The 21,392-nt window shown below is 50.0% G+C and overlaps 1 long non-coding RNA gene across 2 annotated transcripts in view; it reads right to left on the bottom strand.

The window, feature by feature from the left end:
- LOC140599014 (uncharacterized) overlaps positions 1-10,689 on the bottom strand; it is a 49,320-nt gene extending 38,631 nt beyond the window's left edge. Inside the window, exon 1 of one of the 2 annotated variants that reach the window (XR_012001592.1) lies at positions 10,590-10,689. This is a non-coding gene — a long non-coding RNA (uncharacterized lncRNA). The remainder of the gene's footprint in view (positions 1-10,589) is intronic. The other variant, XR_012001593.1, reaches the window with a different exon arrangement.
- Between the last annotated feature and the right edge of the window lie 10,703 nt (positions 10,690-21,392).

Raw genomic sequence — 21,392 nt, 5'->3', positions numbered from 1 at the left:
CTGAGAAGGATGTCAGCATGCAGAGCATGTGGCTGTTTCCTGCTGGGGTCACAGGGCCCCTGCTCTTCAGTGTGAGGCTCTATGTTCCCTTGCCACCAGGCACTGGTGGCACCAGGCACCACCAGGTGCCACCAGGCACAAATAATTTGGGCATTCAGTGCTCTCACAGCCCATTGAGAGGTGTATTATTATCAACTCCTCCTAAGAAGGAAATCCAGACAGGGAGAGAGGTTGAGTAAGTCACCCAAGAATATTATGAGGCAATTATGAGGCAAGGTGAAGATTTGAACCCAGGGCCACCCCCTTTAACCATGAGGCTGCACTGCCTCTCTCATCCAGTGGAGCAAAGCAACCAAAACTACAATAAAGGCTCTATATTTTTAAACCACCACCACCATCAGTTCTAAATCCCCACCAAACTCGTGCTGCACACCAACACACTTTGCACTGTTTGTAGCAAAGAAATGATGACTTTTCAAAATAATAGTGCCGAGAATAGCAATTATCATTTATTGAGTGCATAATATGTACTGTACTAAATCCTCTACTAATCTCATTTAATCCTCTCGGCAAACCCCTGAGAGTTACTTCTTTCCCAGATAAGGCAACTGCAGTTAAGAGAGAATAAATTATCCTTGGCCTGTAAGAAAAAGATTTCCGTCCACATCTTTCGGATCTGCTGCCTGGCCCTTGCCCATCAGAGCACAGGGCCTCCCTGACGGGTTTCCCTCTCCGAGGACAGAGATGGACTAATGGACTCAGCCTGGCCAAGAGCAAACTCACCCAGGGCATCGTGGCAATTGCTGACACTCTCTGCCTCCCAATCCTTTCCCTCAATATTTCCATTTATTAGGGGATAATGCTTCAATATTTGTAATTTATAGCACAAATATCCTTTACCTTGCTCCCTGCGAATACCTGAATCAAATTAGAATTGCCAGCCAGCATACACGCAGGAGGGCACCCACCTTTCTAATGTTTGGATAGTGTTAAAGAGGTCTACAAATTTGGAAAATGATATAGCCACTACCGGGCAGCCAGCATGCCCCTCCTGATGCATTGTGGGTCAGGAAGAGCACAGTGTTTTGTAACCATGGAAACAAACTGAGTTTGAGAAGCCCAAGCATCCAGATTACCTTTCAAAGATGGCAAAGGGAAAAAAAAGAAAGCTCTAAAATCACTCAGTGCATAGGAATTAGTTCTCAAATATCTAGACCTTAATGAAAGCAATTATTCTGGCCGACTCAGGAAACAAGGAGAGCTTTTACCTACAGAAGTGTCAATAAGTCGGCCACCAACCCCTAAGGAGACTGGAGCAACAAGGAAGGCCTCCCTCCCCCCCCCCCCAGGCCCTCACCAGTGCTCTTGCATCCACTCTGTGTCTCTTTCCAGAAGGACACCCCCCTGGACAACCCAGAGGGAACAATCTGCCATCCTCAGCAGCTGCACCCTGGCTGTCTTCTCACCCTTGGAGAAGATATCCCCTGACCTGGGAGCATCAAGCCAGTGGCCACATCGTCAAGGTGGGGAATGCCAGGGCATTTCCCTTGAAAACATCTTTCCTTCTCACACTGGCATTTTCCCAAGTGTTTCTGGGATTATTATTGACAGTTACGCTTCCCATCATGGTCAAATCCAATGGCCTGGGAGTCATTTCCCGCCTCTGTACCCTAAGGAAACAGGGCTGGGTCACATCTCCTTTGTGTCCATTTCCAAAAGTAACTTGGGACATGTCATATTTTTTTTTGTGGCTTTTACAGACTCCCCAAGGCCAAGGGAACCACAGTCCTCCTCTGCATTCTCGACTGTGGCCTTGGAGGGAGATGGACAATGTCACTGCCACATTCACAGCCTCACGGGCTGCAATGGTTGCTGCTGTGTGTCCATCCAGATGAGAACATTGGGGCAACAGGTAGTTTCTTAAGAAAAATTTGGGTGAATTGATGAACTGACTTGGGGTACAGGGTGCCCCAAAGTGCCACAACTCAGCCTCTACTGAGGAGATGGCTGGGAATGAGCTGGCAGGAAGCCCAGAGGATGGAAAGGAGAGCGCACACTCACATTTCCTCCTGGGCCCAGCAGCCAAGCCCCCCACCCTGCAAGGCTCTGCACACCATGGTCACGGATGGTGGCAGCCAGGCCTGACCCAGGCTCCTCCCGCAGACACTGCATGAGCTTTGATTGCAGGAGAGCGTAGCTGGGGAAGTAGCCGGTAACGCAGCAATTATTGTTCATTTGTTGCTATGGTTTTTCTGGGGCCTGTTTGGATCCGTGGATGTCTTGATTATTTTCAATACTCATTTATAGAATGTACTGTTCATCACCAAGTGCTCTGAAACCATCCTCACAGGCTCCCCCAAAAGGAGTCACGTTGGGAAGGGCACTGCCATTTCACGAATGAGCACGGGGAGTGTGGTGTGGTTTTAATAACTGAAGTCAAGGGACAGTGAGAGAAAAGACAGGAGAAGTGGCATTATCGTTCTAACAAAGGAAACTCAGCTTCAGGTTGGATTACATTTGACTTAAAGGTCAAAGGATATCATTTGATATCATGAAGGCTTTGACATCTAGTTGGTGTCACAGTTGGGAGGAAATAATATTTGAAAAACAGAGTTTTGTTTTTTTTTTTTTAAGGGAGGGGTGATGAGGCTGGAGGAGGAGACTGGCAACAATGTTGGTTCTCAGATCTTTGGTTTCCAAAGAAACTATGTAGGAAATTAACCAAGCCACAGTCCAATATTTTATGCACTGGAGCCTCTATTCAGAGGATGTTTATAATATATGAATAGTCGTTATGTATGCATAAATAATATTAAAATAATATAATAGGTGTGAGCAGTTTAAACAGAGATATCATATCCTCTCTGAGTAAATAAATCATGATGTATTCATGCAACAGAATTCTCTATCACTGTGAAAATGAATGACTTAGAGCCTTGAATATCAGCACACATGGGTTACTTCACAAGCAAACTTGAACAAAAAGTAGATTTCCTACCACAGTGGCCCACTTATGGAGACTTCAAATGTGTGTGGTGTAAACATGGCTTAGGTATACATGGCTACGTGGGGAAAATGTGAAGGACATAATTAAGTAAATAATGAGCACACAGTTAGGATGCAGTGATCTCCAGGAGAAGGAGGGGTGACATCGGGAAGATGTATAAAGGTCTCGGCAATACTGGTCCATTTTAATGCTTAAGCTGAGCAGCTGATCTGAGCATATTTGTAATATTATTCCTTCTATCTGTGTGTTCTTTCAAATCTCTTCTTTTGTGTTTATGAGGCATAGTTTTGATTGGCTTTGGGGTTTTTTCCCTCTACTTGAGATCCTTGATTTTTCCCACTGTCCAGGAAGGCTGACCCAGCCTTTGCCCCTGCCAAACAGGGGTGTTCACTTCTAGCTTCACAGAAAATAACTTGCTTGGGTCGGGGGTACACTCTCTACTGTTTTGTATGATAGGATTATAAATTATTTCAAACCCTAATGATTATGATCAACAATAATGAGCAGAGCCAAGACCAGTGGCTTAATTATCCAATTATCAAATATGCGAGTTTCTATTAAAATTAAGTAATTGTGAACCAGGACGACAATAAGAATTTTTTAATTTTTTCAACAGAATGAGTTGGCAAAAATTGTACAAGATAAAGTAAATGATCTATTTTCACTTTCTTCCTTTGTATGATTTTCCTGGAACACAAGCTCACATTAGAGATTACCCTACAACGTCCCTTCCCTCTCTCTCCAACTCACAGAGAGAGAGTTATTTAAACTCACAAACACTTAGTCCCCAGGGCCTCATCCAGGCCCAAACCCCAGCGTGGGGGGGAGGGCAGCCTACACCTCCCATACCTTCCTATTCCCTCTGATGAGTCCCTGTTGAGAGGATGAGCAAGCTCCAAGTCTGGCGATCTGTTCTAAGACAAAGAGCACAGACTTGGGACGGAAGAGAGGCTTTCATTTGACAGCTATAATCTACAATCCAAGCCACCTACTATGTGAGAACATTCTCCATGTTTTAAAACCCTGGTGAGCAGGTACGATTCCTAACTGGATGCAGTAACAAATATAAAGATTCGTGTGCAAAATGGGATCTGACAGCACTCTAGCACAATATGCAATGGCAGATGCTTGTTTGCTGGTTTTCTCCAAAGGCACTGCTTTTTATCATGACACTCTTGTAATTTCTCTGGTATCGTTGAGAGGAGGGCACTCTAGTAAGTGGCAATCCTTCTACTGACACCTTCTAGCTTTTGGTTGTCCAGGTGAGCAGGTTTTGAATAGGCAGCAAGGGCAGCAGTACCACTGGGCACACCCTTGGCACAGGAAGAAAGCAAGTTGGGGGGGTAAGGGCACCCCCAAATCCTTAGAACGAGGATGTAAAATAAGCCACCACTACATTTCTTTGGGTTTTGTCTTGGAAGTAGAAGAGCCAGATCATTTCCAGGAAGGAGGCACACACCTTCTCCAGGCTGCCTTCCCTCGTGGTCAAACCACCTTGCTCTGGAGCCTGGGTGCTCCCGCCTTGGGACCACGGTGCCACCAGCACTCTGGCTGCGGCCAAAGCCACCTCTGGGCATCTCCGGCTGACTCAGCATGAGAAATTCACTGCATGACTTCAAGGGGAGGGGGAAGGTCACAGAACCGACTCAGGACACAGAGGGCTGCCAGGAACTCCGGAATTCTGGAAGGTCAAAGAGCAGGAAGCAGCATGGCTCTCTCTTTGCATGAAAAGTCTGGCAGAGATTCTAGCACTGGGCAACAATGCAGTGACTGTGAGCAGACTCCCAGTGTCACTTCCTGTCAATGAGTCAAGGCTCCGCGCAGGAGCCTCCTGCAGGTGCCTCCTCAGGTGTCCACGTTCAGGTCTCAAGGAGCAGAGAGAGGCAGGGTCACTGCATGTCCCTGGACCCACTGACACAGCCCATCTCGGGCCTTCTGCCAAGACACAAGGGGATGATGAACGCCCATTGAATCTACTCCGTTAGCCTCACTAGATTTACACATGCATGCGCGCGCGCGCACACACACACACACACACACACACTGTCTCTGCCCCTGACATCCGTTTCCAAGAGTAAAAACAACTATAACACAGTGCCATTCTTCTTATTCCAAGCAAAAAATGCACTCCCTCCCTCCCCAGCAGGCGACAGCCCAAAGCCCCAACGGTGGCCCACCGTGGGGCCCTCGACACTGGGATGCTGCTGCTTCATCCTCAGGTCCCACTCGGGTGCACCCCCGCTGTTCTGACACCTGCGGACTGCACCGTGGTCAGTACTGGCCAACACAGCGACCGAGGGGAGAGAGGAAGGACCGTGGATTTATTAGCTCACACACATCTCTGTGACATCAAGAAAGGAAACATCCACAGAGGCTACAGTCACAATTTATGCAGCTGCTTTATGCGAGGCCAAAGCTGATGCTTATGACGTCTTTCTACTGTTGTGTTTGTTTTGCCTTCTGCCAGCATCTCAAATGGTGAGATGGCCTACATGGGGGCTTCCCAAATATTTGCTCTTGAGGAATCTGAGGGCTTATTGGTCCTATTAGCAGAGGATTGTTTTGGCGTTCTTCACAGAAATGGAAATGATAAGGCTATATTATCGATACATAGGTTATACATTCTATATATAGATAGATTTATTTTAAAATATTGGGGCACAGAATTGTGGAGGTTGGCGAGTCCAACATTTATAGAGTGGACCATTAGGGTATAGACCCAGGGAACTGCTGATGTTTTGGCTCAAATCAGAAAGCTGTTTTATGGCAGATTTCCTTTTTCAGAGGAGGTCAGGCTTCATTGTATTCAGGCCGTCAACTGATTGGACGAGACCCCCCTGCCCACACTATGGAAGGTAATCTCAAAGCCTACTGATTTAAATATTAACCTCGTCTCAACACACCCTCACAGAAACATCCAGAATTATGGTTGCTCACAGATCTGGGCTCCATTTTATAAGTCAAGGTGACTTATAAAATTATCACAAGGGTCATATTAGCCTTGTGTCTCTTATCAACTGCCAACAACAATTTCTTCCATTTTCCCCTTTGTTTCAGTCACACAAGAAATGGGAAATGGCCAGCTGGCAACCTCTGTTTCCACACCGGAGGACCCACGGACTTGGCTGCACATTAAAATCCCTAAACCACAAGCATCCATCAGAGTTTCAGGAATGGGAAGCAAACACACAATAAAAGAATAAAGCTTGAGTGGCTCTGGATGGCTTTTGGACACACCACTAAGCCAGGCTACCGTCCTCAGGTACTCAAGCCGGGACCAAGTGCCGCTGGGGACAGACCCCATAGAAGAAACAGAAGCCCTTGAGGCTGACTTGATGTACAGATGTTTGTCTGGGATGATCTGAGTGAGCCTGACAAAGACTTTCAGAGCAGAGCTGAGGGGCTGCTGGAGAGAGGAGCTCTGCTTGCATGGCAGTGCCTGGGAGCCCCATCTTCCTTCCGTGATGGCCAGTTCACTTACTGTTTTTGAGGCACAGATCAGTACTTTATGCCTCTTATGGCCAAACACCATTCCAGTGTATGGATATACCACATCTATTCACGTGGTCTTCAGCAGCTGGACATTTGGGCTGTTTTGATTTTGGTTATTATGAACAATGCCACTATGAATATCTGGACACGCTTTTGTGTGGACACGCCTTCAACTGAAGTCAAGATAGGTATAGATCTAGGAGATGAATTGCTGACCCTCATGTTTAACTTCTTGAGTTTCCGTGTTCCCAGCACCTTGAAAAGCTCCACATAAAATGAATATGTATGGAAGCAAAAAAGAGGATAATCACAATCCTCCTTGTTTATGAGGTGGATGTAATTACCATCCCCATTGTACAAACAGGCAAAGGGAATCTGCAAGAGTGAAATCATTTACTAAAGTTCACATAAAAAGTAAATGACAAGGTCGGGGCTTACATTCGAGTTACCAGGCCCCCAAACCCACACTTCTGTGCATCAGTTGTACCCAGATAGTATGGAGGATGGGTGATTGGCCTTTACTGTCTGTATCAGTCTCCTGTGGCTGCTGTAACAAAATACCACACCCTGCATGACTTAAGACAGCAGAAGTTTATTCTCTCGCAGCCCCAGAGGCCAGGAGTCCAAAATCAAGGTGTCAACAGCACTGGTTCCTTCTAAAACCCTAAAGGAGGGTATGTTCTCTCTCCAGGCTCCTGGTGGCTATGGGGCAAACCCTGGTATCCCTGGACCTATAGACGCATCTCCTGTTCCAGCTGCTATCACTACCTGGCCTTCTCTCAGGATCTCTGGCTCTCTCCTTCCCTATTTATAAGAACACTGGTCGTTGGGGGCACCTGGGTGGCTAAGCATCTGATTCTTGGTTTCAGCTCAGGTCATGACCTCAGGGTCATGATCTCAGGGTTGTGAGATCAAGCCCACATCAGGCTCCATGCTCAGCAGGGAGTCTGCTTGTGGATTCTCTCTCTCTCTCCCTCTCCCTCTACCCTTCCCCCACCTCTCAAAATAAATAAATAAATAAAATCTTTTAAAAAAAGAACACTGGTCATTGGATGTAGGGCTGCCCCCTAATCCAGTATGACTTATTTTGAGTAATCACATCTTCAAACACCCTATTTCAAATAAGACCACATTCTGAGGTTTTGAGTGGATGAACTTAAGGGGTCACTCTTCAACCCAGTTCAGAGTCACACACGCCTGAACAGGGGTCTTGGCCTCTCCCCGGCTGCATCACCTCCTGGCCCCGATGCCCCTGGAAGGAGTGCAACAGGATATACCAGCTTCCCCCGGCAGGCCCTGTTGCCCTGATGTAATTTTGATACTGTCCCCAATTGACTCAAAGTGTTTCAGCTTGAACAACAGACCACACGGGCTCACTGTGTGTAATGTGCATGAATTGCCTAACACACAGGAAGCCCTAAATAAATGGCAACTTCTATTATTAAAAGAAGCAGTGGTCAGTAATGGGGCCACATGTTTTGGGCAAAGGGTTTCTGTAAGCTGGAACTGAAGGCCAAGCCCACAAATAGTTCACAGCTACAGCTACTAACTAAATGAGACCCCGTGTGCATGTGTGTGTGTCTGTGTGCACGTATGCGGGGTGTGGGAGGGAGGGTAAGTCAGGCCCTGGTTGGAACCTGCAGCAACCACCTCTGGGGTAGCACATCTTAAGTAGCCGTGATGTTCACTACAGAGCAACACAGTGTGTTCATGATTGCAGTTGAAGGTTGGGGCTACATCTCATCACCAACTGCTCCCGTGGCCTAGCACAACCTGACAAACAGCACGACTGCTAAAGTTTGTCGAACTCATGAAAGGGTTACAAAGATACTTCCCAAATCAAGGGTTTTACACTCAGTAGTGGTGACTCCAGCTTCTTGAGATGGACAAATGAACTCTAAATCACTTCCATGTCTTGTTTGGAAAATGACAGGGTTAGACTTACCCTCACCAGTTGCCAGGGATCCTGGAATCTGTGGCATCACACCCAGCATGTTTGCCAAATTGCAGTTTCTGGGGTCCCAGCCCAGACCTGCTGGATCCAAGCCTCTGGGGGTAGAGCTCAGCAAACTCATTTTTAAATACTGACCCTTGTGATCCTTGTGCATTCTCAGAAGCCAGAAAGGCTGCTGCCAGGAATTTGGGTCTGATGGGAGGAGCTAGCAGGGAGGTCTAGGGCCCCACACAGTTTTTATCAACTTATCACCAAATGTGGATTTAAAAATAATCCCGGAACTCTTCAATATGTTCTTTCCTATCTCCTTAAATCTGTAACTCAGTGAGGCCTTTGCATTTTCCATTCAGTTACAGGGAAAGTCTGACATTTCCCTGCAGCTCTAGGACTTACTGTCCAGGGCAGTTGCCACCAGCCACGTGTAGCTATTTAGGCTTAAATGAATCAAAATTCAATCGAATGTAACACTCTGCCCCGCAGCAGTTGCACTAGTCACACTGCCAGTGCTCAGGGGCCACAAGGTTGGCTCCCCTGGCAGTCGGTGCCTAGGGACTTCTCATCCCTGCAGAAAGTTCTTTTGAACAGCATGGCTCTGGAGGAGTGTTTGTCAACCTTGGCTGCACTCGAGAGCCGCCGGGGGAGCTTTCAAAACCCCAGCGCCCGGGCTATACGTAGGCCAATTTAATCACAACCTCTAGGGATGGGACTCAGCAATTTCTACAGGTAGCTTGCACCAGAATCACTGGCAGGATTATTAAAGCAGAGATTGCTTGGAGTGGGGGGTGTGGGGAGCAGGAGGTTCTACCCCCAGAATTTCCAATTCACTAAGTCTAGGTTGAGATGAGAGACAATGCATTTCTAACAAGTTCCGAGGGAGCACGCTTCGCATTCTACGCCTCAAAAGGAAGGTGACTCAGGAGAGCACCTGCCTGCCCACAGAGTGCCACCCTGTGCCCCGGGAAGGGTTCTCATCACCTTATCCTGCAAGTAGCAGCGGAGAGCAAGAGGTACAGCCCTGTCCCTGAACCAGAACACTGTGGCCACCAGGAGAAAGGCTTTGGAAGGTGCTAGAACCATCTGAGGCAGAGACCCAACATGCAGCTCAAAAGGAAACTTCTCTTTTTCTCCCAACTCTTCTCAATTGTGTGTTTTGTTTTGTTTTGTTTTTTTCTTTTTCATCCTCATTCCCAAGCCCCCGAGGCTGAGAGCTGCCGCTCTGGCCCTACTGGGCTCTTGAGATGAATAAGCCAGGGGCCCCTTCCAAAGGCTCCTGCCACTGCTGGGAGGGGAAATCTGGGTGAGAGTCTCCAGGTCCTGGGATCCGCCTGCCTCCTCCCGAACAAAAGCAAAGATCAAAATGTGTTCTACCTTCGAGGATGGTGGCCCCCGCTCTGTGCAGCCTGAAACTTCTGGAAGCCAGAGCCCCATGTGTAATATTTCAGGCTCACACACTGAGACTTGCAAAGAGTCCAGGCCCCAAGGGACAAGACCCAGACAGCCTGCAACAGCCTGGGTCATGAGCCAGGCATCACCTCGGTACCGGTCAAAGGATCATCCTGCAGTATTAACAGTCACGACACATGAATTTCCTCGTTCTTGCTCTACTTTCATCCCTCTCATTTCTAATTTGGGGCTTCTCTTCATTCCAATGTATAAAAGCATTTATAAGGTATGAGAGTCCATTCCTTGCTTAGCCAGTATTTCCCTCTTAAAAAACAATACAGTTGCTCTAACCCAGTGTCAATCTCTGCACCTTGAAGAAATGAAATATTTTTGCTTCTTTCAATTGCATAATTTCACTCACTTCAAATCTTAAATGCTATTTTGAGGCAAAGAAAGAAAGAAAGAAAGAAAGAAAGAAAGAAAAAGAAAGAAAGAAATCTGTTTCTTAATCCTTTTTTTTTTTTCAATTGTATCTTAGGACGCAACATGAGGAAATCGGACCTACCTCGAGCCAAAAGAGAATGTGACAACTGGAAGCGCGACGCCACTCGGACCCTGGCAGCGCCAAGGAGCAGAGGATTGGCTCAGAGGATCTGCTAATTTGTCTTGTTCTGATGACTTTCAGACTCATCATTGTTAAAGACATAAAGAACAAAATTATAAAAGCACAACAACCCCGTCTTGCAGGCTTACCGACAGACGTGCATGTCAATGGATTATCCTTGAAGTTTAGACCCGAACTGCATTCATTTCACAGAATAAGACAAAATGTGTTTCGACCCCTCTTCTGCCCCGCCCCCCACCCGCCTTCCTCTCCCAAGGATTCAAGTTTCAAATCAGATGGTGCTTCCTTAGGCACACTTGAAGCCAAGCAGGAAGAGATTCCTTCTACCCTGGAAAGGAATCCAGGGACTCGGGCATATTGTAGTTCATTCTTCATTTCCAAGCCCTACTGTGACATTTCTAAATGTAATCCCCTAATTTGGTGAAGAAACCCAGTCCCCCTCCCCACCCCCCCACCCCCCCACCCCCGCCCCACTTCTAAGGCTCTGCCTTTAGTGCAACAAAGCCAGCAGGTCATACCAGAACTAGGGGTGGGGGTCCTGACTCCCTAGACCTTTGACCATCCTCTTTACCCTGGGCTTCAGCTTTTCAGTTAGGAAGTTAAAGAGAAGAAAAGAAAAATATTTAAAATTCAATCACAAGTGTGTCTATGCATCATTAAAGAACAGACCTTTGTCCTGTTGCTTTCTAAACTTTCAATGTGAATTCTTCTTTTGGAGATTACTGTTGTACTTTGTTCTTCTGGAAAAAAAGAAAAAGCTTTAAGCACCCTAAAATGAGGTTTTCACCTGATACTAATTTTCTTCTTAGTTATAAAGGCTATTGTTTGTTTGAACAAAGAGGAATAGGAGCTATTAGTAGCTGTTTACATTATAGGAATGAGGGCACTCAGGGAGGAGGGGAGAGAATCTTCATTAATGAGCCAGGGACGTTGATTACGGCAGACCAACAAAAACTGAGTCGAAAGGGGACACCCGGATTTTTTTATTCTTTCCCTGCAACCAAGACACTAGATTTATCATCTGGTAAATGCCAATAACATATTTTGGACAGCACTAGGTGGGCATTTAAATTTCTATTAAGCAGTTGGAGTCTGATTAAAAAAAAAAAAAAAGCCCTCCCTAGAAGTCTAAGCCAGGCGTGTGTAGTCACACCACCATCTTGCAGGAACCAGGGGCGTCCACACCACGTGCACAGGCCGGCCTGCAGACTTGCATGTGGGTCTGATGCACCCAGGGAATCTTGGCCTCTTTGGAGGTGGCAGCGCCTTAAACAAAATAGGCTTTCAATAAATATTTACGGAACCAAGGAGGGAATGAACTTCATTTGCATTAAACCTGACTCATTTATACCTGCATAATTCACTGTTCTCCCTGTGACTTGAACTTTTGCTCAAAGTGCTGTGAAAACTCAGAGCAGAAAAGTTTCCAATGCTTCAAAGCTCCCTGGAAACCCCTCCAACCTGCGCAGGCAGCACAGTGAAGCCCTACGTTCCTGGCCTTGGGATATTTTTATTTTTTTAAGATTATTTATTTATTTATTCACGAGAGAGACACACACACACACACACACAGAGAGAGGGAGAGAGTGAGCGACAGAGACACAGGCAGAGAGAAAAGCAGACTCCATGCAGAGAGCCCGATGCGGGACTCGAAGCCCTGGACTGAAGGCAGTGCTAAACTGCTGAACCACCTGGGGTGCCCGGATACTTTTATTTTTTAAAAAAACCCAAGCCTCTGTAGGAATAAAGATCTGTGATATCATGTGATAAGTATTCTCCTGCTGCCTGGTATTTTGACATGAGACCTGATCCTGTGTTTGATTCAAATCCAGAGCACAGGAGACACACGTCCAAAGTGTGTTTTTAATCTTTGGGTAACAAACTCAGAGATAGGAGAGCAAGAGTAACCAATGCAGATTAAACGCATGGCAGGGTCCCGACTTTTAATAGGATTGTTTTTTAACGTAACACATAATCAAAGCATTCAATGAAGGCATCATTTGTGGGCCAGAGGTCACTCTATTGTCTCCTGAACCAGCAAAGGGGGCCGTGGCGCTAATTCAATTCCCCAGGGAACCCGTGTTTACCAGCGATGAGTCCTAATGGAAAGGCACACGATTTTCAAACTGGATAAATTACCAGGGCACTGTGCCCCTGAAGCCTCCGCACCTTGCTGTATTTCTGTCTCCAAAAGAACAAGCCACAGTTCAAAGGACCATTTTCTTCCATGTGGAAATATTTATTTGCTAGCTACCGAAGGGCTGCCAGGAAGTACTAAAGCATTTCATGTTTAGAGTTTCAGGAGCAAATTGCTTCTGCACACGTTGTCTTGAGTCGGTGCATTCTGCTGTGTTCTCTGCCTCTCCATCATGACTTTATATTAATCCCCCCCCCCCCCCCCAAGACTCTTTTACTTATTGCTGCTGGAAAGCCAGGTGCAGTGCAGTGGAGCTCCTGGGCAGGCTGGCTGCTTCCTGGGAATGCACACTGCTTGCTCCTGAGCACCTAGGGGTGCTGGCCCCGGGCAGAGCCTTCCCCGGGGGGCTGCGGGAGGCCCGGCCACTGCCCGGGGACCCACGGTCACCAACCCGGACCCCTGGAGCGGGGAGGGCGTGAGCTTTCCCACGACACACGCTGCCTCCCTGCGGCCCGCGAGCCCGCGCTTCCACACAGCCCGCCGGGGAGAGCACGTTCCGGGGCGCGGGGGGACCCGGGCTGGGGCGCCCACCAGGGCCCGCTCTGCACCCATTTACCAAAGCGCTCAGGTTGCGTTTACACGTTGCGCCTTTAACAGCGAAATGCTGCCCTTTTGCGCTCAATTCCGACCTACGCTCCACGGACTTGGGAGGATTCTCCGTCGCCAAGACCCTGCGGCTCGGAGACGTCCTGGCAGAGGTGACGCGGCTCGGCGTCCCCGCCGCGGAGGCCACGAGGACACGGTGGCGCGCGCGCCGGGGGGGAGCGGGGCGGAGGCGGTGCCGGGCCGGTGCCCCCCGCGCCCCGCACACCCGCCGGCAGGGGGCGCCCCGGCCCCCCGCGGAGACAAAGGCCCGCCGCGCCGCGGGGCGTGGAGGCGGAGGGGCCCCTCCCGGCACCGCCCCGCGCGCCCGAGCGGCCGGAGAGGGCGGGCCTCCTGCCGGCGCCACCTCCTTCCGCGGGGAGGAGCCGCCCCGCGCGGCTCCCATTTTCTGCATTGTCCCGGCAACGTGTCCCGGCGCCGCGCGCCGCTCTCCTCGGGGCCCGCGCTCGGCCAGCCTGCCCCCCCCGCCCCCCGGGAACACAGCGGAACGGCCCGACCCCGGCGCCTCCCCCTGCCCCGCCTCCGCCCCGCCGGCCCGGCCGGCGACCCCATTCCCAGCACCCCGAGGTGCGCCGGGTGCGCTGCGCCCCGGGCCCGCGCAGGGCGAGCTCCCCGCGGCCCCCGGCCCCGGCCCCGGCCCACCGTGCGGGGCGAGCTCCCCGCGGCCCCCGGCCCCGGCCCCGGCCCACCGCGCGGGGCGTCCCGTTTGTGTTTGAGCCACAGCACGGCCGCCGCGTCGCCCCGGTTCCGAGCTCTGCAAACTTCGCGGTGCAACCCGCTGGGACCTGGGGCCGGCCTCCCCGCGGCCGCGGGCCCTGATCGCCGTCCCCTGGCGCCCACAGCCGCAGCCCGGCGCGCGGCTGTCCCCAGGCTCCCACCCGTAGGAGCGCCAGTGGGTCACGAGGACCTGGGTCGCCCTGCCGAGGGGGTCCGAGAGCCTGGTTAACGTCACAGAGCCGCCAGGGGACCTGAGGGTCAGCCCAGCCCTGGCCCGGTTCACACGCCGAAAGGCGGCTTCTCCCCGCAGGCCCGCAGGCCCACCCACACCCGTGCCTAAGGTCGGGGGCCCCAGGCCCTTGGTCATGCCGCCTCAGACCTCTGCAGACTTCATCAAATTTCAGTCTCCCTGGCCACTCAGGTCTTTCCAAACAGTTAAAGGGTGAGGGGGGAAACAAGAAACGCCAAGTTTGGGAATTAGATTTCCTGTGTATCTTCACTGCATCACAACGGAACCCGGAAGGGGGAAGACTCAATTAGGAGCCAGGCCTCTGGTGGCCCCAGGGCACCGTGGCTGCCTCCTCCTCCCCACCAGCGCTGGGAAGATCTGAGCCCTGGGATGATGACATATGGCACTGGATACATTTTCTCTTTCTTTTTGGATAAAAGTTTTATTTCAGACAGAAGCACAAAGCCACCACTGTCTTGAAAAGCCCAGGGCTTCGCCAGGACTCAAGGACCTTCCAGAAGGAAACAAAAAGACATTAGCTCTTGATTAAGACAAGTCAGTGGCCCTGCTGGGCCTCTGGAGCCCTAGCACCCCCTTCTCTGGGGCACCCCAGCGCGGGGAGCTCCATCACCACAGGGAGTCTCTTTCTGTCTCTGTCTCTCTCTCCCTGTTACTCATTAAATAAACCCCAGACCTGAGCCTGCCCCTCCCCCATCCTATCAGCCAGGACTCAGTTTACCTCCTGGATTCCCATGTAAAGCCACAGTGATGGCTGTTCTTACGCACTTTGACATGCTCACTCACTGAGCTCACATCGACTGAGCCCCTCCAAGTGCCAGGTGCATGCCAAGTGCTGTCCTAAGCACCGGGAGTTCGGGAGTTCGTCAAGTCCTGTGGCTTCCACATGTCCTCCAGCTCAAGTCGCAAAGCCTCGTGCATTGGGGCTCTGCTGTGGCCCAGCTGTCCCATTCAAGTAAGCTTCCCACTGTGGCCCACGGAACCCTCCCTCCCTCGCCTGTGGGCTCTGCCGTCTGACACCTATTCTTCCCAGTTCTCTCTGAGCTACTTGGTCCTGGACAAATGAGCAGGAGCAGGGAAGTGGCTGGGGTCTAGCCCCAAGGGCCTTCTCTTTTTACACCCCCCACCCGCTCTCCTCTAGAGCTTACATTTTTAATTTCATCCCAAGCACTTATTCCTCCTCCTCCTGCAAAGTAAACTCGCATCTATGTGTCTTCATAAGCAAACAGCAAAGAACCAACAACCCCTCTCCCTTTTACCACCAACAACTTGAAAGGGATAGTTTCCACCCTTCTTCAGCACTACTGACTCTTAGATCCAGAGAATCTGGCTTTGAAATCCTTCTATCACTGTAGGACATTGCTCTCTCAAAGACCACGGTGACTACATAACCAGGGTCTGACTTTACTGTGGCTTTCGTGTCCTGCTTTACCAGCTCCAGTCTGCTTCCAGGATGTGGCTGAGTCACAGCCATATTGTCAAAACGGCCAAGTGTCCCAAACTAACAAAATACACTAACAGCCTCCAGTGGGGGCAGACTCAAAGGTGGGGTTTAAGTCCAGAGATGAGACCAGAAATTTAGAATTGAAGACCCTATACCACAGAATTCCAGGTGTATTATCTATTACCACATAATGAATTACCACCCCCCTCCTCCCTGTTTGGAGGCACCAGACAAGAAACAGTACTGCACACAGCTTCCCTTGGTCAGGAGTTCAGGAGAAGCTTAGCTGGGAGTCTGGCCCAGGGTCCTGACCCCGCAGGCCATGTAGGCTGGAGCTGCAGTCTTCTGAAGGCTTCATGACTTCATGCCTAAGACTCTGTAGGCTGCTCGTCTGTCCTCATCACACGGTGGCCGTCTCCCTTCAGAACGGGTGATCAAGAAGTGTAAGGCAGAGGTGCAATGTCATTAAATACCACAGCTTGGAAAGCGCACGGTGTCAGCTCGGCGTGGTCCTGTTGGTCACACAACTATGCAGTACGGGACGGGACTACACAGGTCATGGACTCCTGGGGGCAAGGCTGGGTGGGGGCCATTTGGAGACCACAGCAGGGCAGAGTGAGACTGGAAGCAGGAAGGAACCCGGCATATATGACGACCTATGGTGTTTTTCAGATATTTTTCTTTATCTTGTTTTTTGTTTTTGACCAGTACCCTTTTAACAAAAAGCCTTTAATTAGAATGAGAATTGATGAACAAACAAAAATGGAGCTGTCCTAGTTCAATCCATGCTGGGCTACTAGCTCCCCTCCTGGTGCCCCGGCTCCTAACTCCGCTTGCACTCAGTGATCCTCCAAAGGGCAAGACCCAAATCCAGGAGGTGTGAGAACATGGGCACTGTCACACACTGCTGGGTGCCCTGGATATTAGGAACACTTGATGGAAAGCAGTTAGAACTAGCTATCAGAATTTGAACACGCATGTCCTCGGGCCTATAAATTTTACTTCTAGGAATCTATCCCATACGTATGCTTATGTAAGTACATTTGTATGAATGTAGACGTAATCACATTCAGTACAGGGTCTCAGAGCAACATTTGGGAAATGGTTTGGGTTTTTTTTTCTTTAAGATTTTATTTATTTATTCATGAGAGAGAGAGAGAGAGAGAGAGAGAGGCAGAGGGAGAAGCAGGCTCCAAGCAGGGAGCCTGATGTGGGACTCGATTCCGGGTTTCCAGGATCATACCCTGGGCTGAAGGTGGCGCTAAACCGCTGAGCTACCCGGGCTGCCCAACATTTGGGAAATGGTTAAGTGCCCTTGGGTGACAAAGGACTGCTTCAACCAGTAACAGAGCTGCCATGCAATGGGATGCTCAGCACCTAGTGAAAAATTGGGTATGTTTATTTGTATTGATACGAAAATATTTATTGTCACATTAAAAAAGCCAGCTACAAAATACTACTTATGGTTGGATCCTATTTTTGTAGAAAATATATGCACATACATACTTTTATAGTCACAAAGAATTTCTGAAAGGTGTTGACATGGTTTTCTTCAGGGAGGTAGGAATGAGGAATGTGTAGGTCAAGGAAGAGATGAAGAGATTTCCATTTTTAAATTTACACCGTTTAATTTTTTTTTACATTGCTTTCAACCCGTTTGTGATGAATCATTCTTTTATTGAGACACAATTCATCTACCGTAAAATTTACCATTTGGAAGGGTGTAATTTGGAGGTTTTAGTATAGTGACAAGGTCATACAGCCATCGGGGCTAATTCCAGAGTAGGATGGATCACTCCGATAATAGATATTTGGGAAGTGAAATAGGAAAGCTGACTCAGATTACTGTTTCTTGGTGTTCAAGCTCGCTTTGAGGGACAGGTCACTGAAAGGGACTGCCCACGGGAGACTTCTGGATCCCCCATAACTATGCCCCACTCACTGCACACCCCGTCCATAAGTACTCCTGTTGTGTATTTTTGTTTGCCGGGCACTTTGCTGACTCTGGGCTTCTCGCCACCAACCGCCTTCATCTCCTCCATTCTGGATGGTCACAGGCAGTGATTTTGACCAACCTCCACCACTGACCATCCTGCAGCATCGTATGTTGCTGGATATTTCTGATCCTCTTAGACACACGGCCCCATGGGCTTGGACGCACCAAGTACGGGGAAGCAGGATACTCCATAGGTCCATCCCAGGAGGAAGGAGGAGGGTCTCCCACACGGGAGCTTGGCCCCTGCCCTTCCTGCGTCTTGCTATGACAGGCAAAACAACCCTCTTCTGTTTGCTCCTTTCTCCAGGTCACATAACCAACCTTGCTTTGCAAGCTCGGCCCTGCTACCGCTGGCGACAGTCCTGTATTAGGGAAGGAGGAAGACGAGAAACCCACAATCTTCACTTAGAAGCAGGCATACGCTGAGCTTCTCTGACCCTGCGTGGTGTAGTGAGTGGCCTTTTCTGTTAGGGGTGAGTCAGCACTTGGTGTCTGGATTCTCCCCAGTGATGGGCTCCCAACGTGCAGCTCCAAACCCTCCTGCCTGAGCCTTGATCCTGGGTGCCCAGTCCCACCAGACAGCATCCTGGGGTTCCCCAGAGCCTGGACACCTTTGGGTTCCTTTGCTGGGCTCAGAGCCAATGAGCACCCAACCCAGGCTCAAGGCCTGCAACTGATTGCATTTCCTTCATATACTTTCACACCTGACCCTGACCCCCTGGTTTGGGGACTATTTGGGGGATCAAGCCTCTCCCTGGAATAACCAAATCCCTGTCTTTGCACATTCCTCTGGCAAGTAAGTCAACATGTTTGGATTCTTCATCCTGCTGCATCCAGAGGCCGGCCGGAAGTGCCACCACACAAACCCAGAGAGACAGCACCCCCTGCCCGGTGTGTATCTGACGCACACAGAGATTCTACGCTATTTATAAACCCCATGAAACACGTAATTAAATCGCCAAACCTGTGAGGCTCAATACATTTAAATGGGTTCTGACTCATCCTGATGTCTGTTTGCAGAATCTTAGCAGAAAATGTACTTGAGGAGCCAGAGAAGAGGACTTAGAACAAAATAAAATGTCAGTGAAACGAAATGTCACGGGCTCCTTTTCTTATTCATCTTCCAACCAGAAAGACCCGGCAGGGCTAACTGATTTCTCATGGTTTTGAAGAGTTTTTGTACAAACGCAAGGGTAGAGATCACTGTGGACAAATTTGTTTCTGGGAGGCAGAGAATTTTCCCTTTTGTTTTAATGCAGTCAGAAGAGAAACTAGCATATGTAATGAATGTTTGAATAATGTCAGATTGGGGTGCCTATAGGGGCTCGGTTGGTGAAGCGTCTGCCTTCTGCTCAGGTCGTGATCCCGGGCCCTGGGATGGAGCCTCTAGAGGCAAGGAGTCTGTTTCTCCCTCTGCCTCTGCTGTTCCCCCTGCTTCTTTTCTCTCTCTCTCTCTCTCTCTGTCTCTCTCTTTCTGTCTCACAAATAAATAAATAAAATCTCTTAAGAAAAATAAATAATATCAAATTAATCTTGAATTGTTTGGTCAGTTTACTTCCTTATCTTTGCACGTGGGGGAGGTCTGAACATGTGAGCTCCCCAGGACAACGTCAGAGTGGTTGCTTGTTTTGCGGCCTTCCTTTCTGCGATTGCTCTTGCCCATCACTGTACTTTTTCTTTTAACCTAAGAAGGTACAGGTTCTCTCTGCTCCTACACATACAGGATGTGAGCTGGCTCAACCAGGTGACCTTTTAAAATTAGTCTATTTTCCTAAATAAATATATTTCCTAAATAAAAAACAAATGGTGGGCAGCCCGGGTGGCTCAGCGGTTTAGCGCCACCTTTGGCCTAGGGCGTGATCCTGAAGACTCGGGATCGAGTCCCACGTCAGGCTCACTGCATGGAGCCTGCTTTTTCTCTCTGCCTGTGTCTGTGCCTCTGTGTGTGTGTGTGTGTGTGTGTCTCTCTCTCTCGTGAATAAATAGATAAAATCTTTTTTAAAAAATGGAGAAAACAGGGATCCAGACAACTATAAGAAGGGAAGCCCTCAAAGCTGTGGTTTGGTTCCACAGGCCCTCCTTTGCAGGTTCTGACTACACACGTTGGTCTCAGGAAGGAGAGCTCTCCAAAGCCACACGTTCACCCCGTCGTACGGTTCTGCTCCCACTCTTCTCAGCATCCCTCATATGTAAAACAAGCCTTTGTTTACAAGCCTTTACTGTGTGCAAAAGTCACATTCGGCGTTTAACCTGGAATGTGGTCCAGTACTGTGATCAAGATACAAAATCCCGAATGTCTTTCGTATGGCTTCTCCATCCCCTGCTACCCTGATTCCTCCCAACTCCTTACCTTCTCCTTTCCTGTCCTGGGGTCTCTGCACCCTTCTGCATGCCTGAACACGTGCCACAATGAACAGCACGCACCTGCTCCCCACAGCCCTCTGGGGTGGGTTGCTGAGCACTTACTGCCGTGTCCCCCACATAGTGTCCCCCCTCCACGGGCCAGACCTGGAGTCTCCCTGAGCACCCCAGGGCCTGGCCAGGTTCGTGCCGCCCACCTGTGGGGCTCTGCATGGCCTATAGCAACAGCCCAGCAAGGTAGTGGGCAATCCCTGTGCATCAGGCCCTGTCCTCGGAACATCTCAGAGGGGACTGTCGCCTTCATCTCCCTTTAACGGATGAGAAGGCAGTCTGTGTGCCTTGCCCAAGGCAACCCTGCGGCCAGAGGGAGAGGCAGGATGGTGCCAGACAGCCCAGGGCTCTGCATCTCTCTGCCCCAAGCAAAATCCCATTGCTCAACATGGTGAACGGGCCACCAGGCCATAGTAGAAAGAGGTAGTAGGTTCGGCCTGGGCTCTCACCAAACCACCTCCTACATCCTGATTTCTTCGGCAGCAGAAGAGGACGGATGGCTGAGCCCGTCTTGCCGAGTCGCTGCGCCATCCCACCGGCTCGTTCATGGTGCTTCGAAGACACTCTATGGATGTCGACTCTTGTCATCGCCGCCTCTCACCCCCTCTCACTCCCAATCTCTTATTGTCTCACTCTTTAGGTCTCCTACCCACATTACTTCTCCCAGCACAACTTGAAATGTTTGGGTTGCGGCCGGGTGGGGTGGGGAGCATAGAGGGTCGAGGGGGAACACTGTCGTAGCCAGAAACAGAGCATGTCCTCCTGAGCCTTGGCGGCTGCAGGCCACCATCAAGTTCCCTGGGTGCTCCCGCTGCTCTCTTCTACCCTCTGTGACCCGCTGGCTGTTCCACTTTCCCTGGGCCTGCAGGACCAGTGCCTTCCTCCTGCAGCCGGCTCCCAGCCCGGCCCACCCTTCCTTCTGCAGCGACATCAGCGTGTGCTCTCGGGCTCTCACAGGGCCAGGTTACGCATGCATCCAGGGGGCTGTGCTGATTCATCGTGAATATTTGGACGGGACTAGATGGCCTGCTTTTCCTGCCCATGTAGCTTAGTAGGTGCACTTCAACCTGAGGCCCCGGTCCCTGTTTCTTTATTGGAAATGTAGCTCAGTATGGAGGAATGCATGTCTAGACTTTGCCTCATTTGAAAAGAGTTTGGTCTCCCTCGGTCACTGGTTCAGGACCTGAGTGGGCAGTTCAGGGAAGGCAGGGAAGCTGGGGTTGGTGTGGACGCCACGGAGGCGAGGAGGGGCTCTAGCTGCACCACTGGGGGTGCTACCTGGTCCTGTGGTCTTCATGTCCTTCCAGGCACTTCC

The sequence above is a fragment of the Vulpes vulpes genome, chromosome 5 (assembly GCF_048418805.1).
Source record: "Vulpes vulpes isolate BD-2025 chromosome 5, VulVul3, whole genome shotgun sequence".
NCBI classification, from domain to species: Eukaryota; Metazoa; Chordata; class Mammalia; order Carnivora; family Canidae; genus Vulpes; species Vulpes vulpes.
Note: the sequence above shows the minus strand (reverse complement) of the source record. Positions and strands in the feature narration are given on the sequence as shown.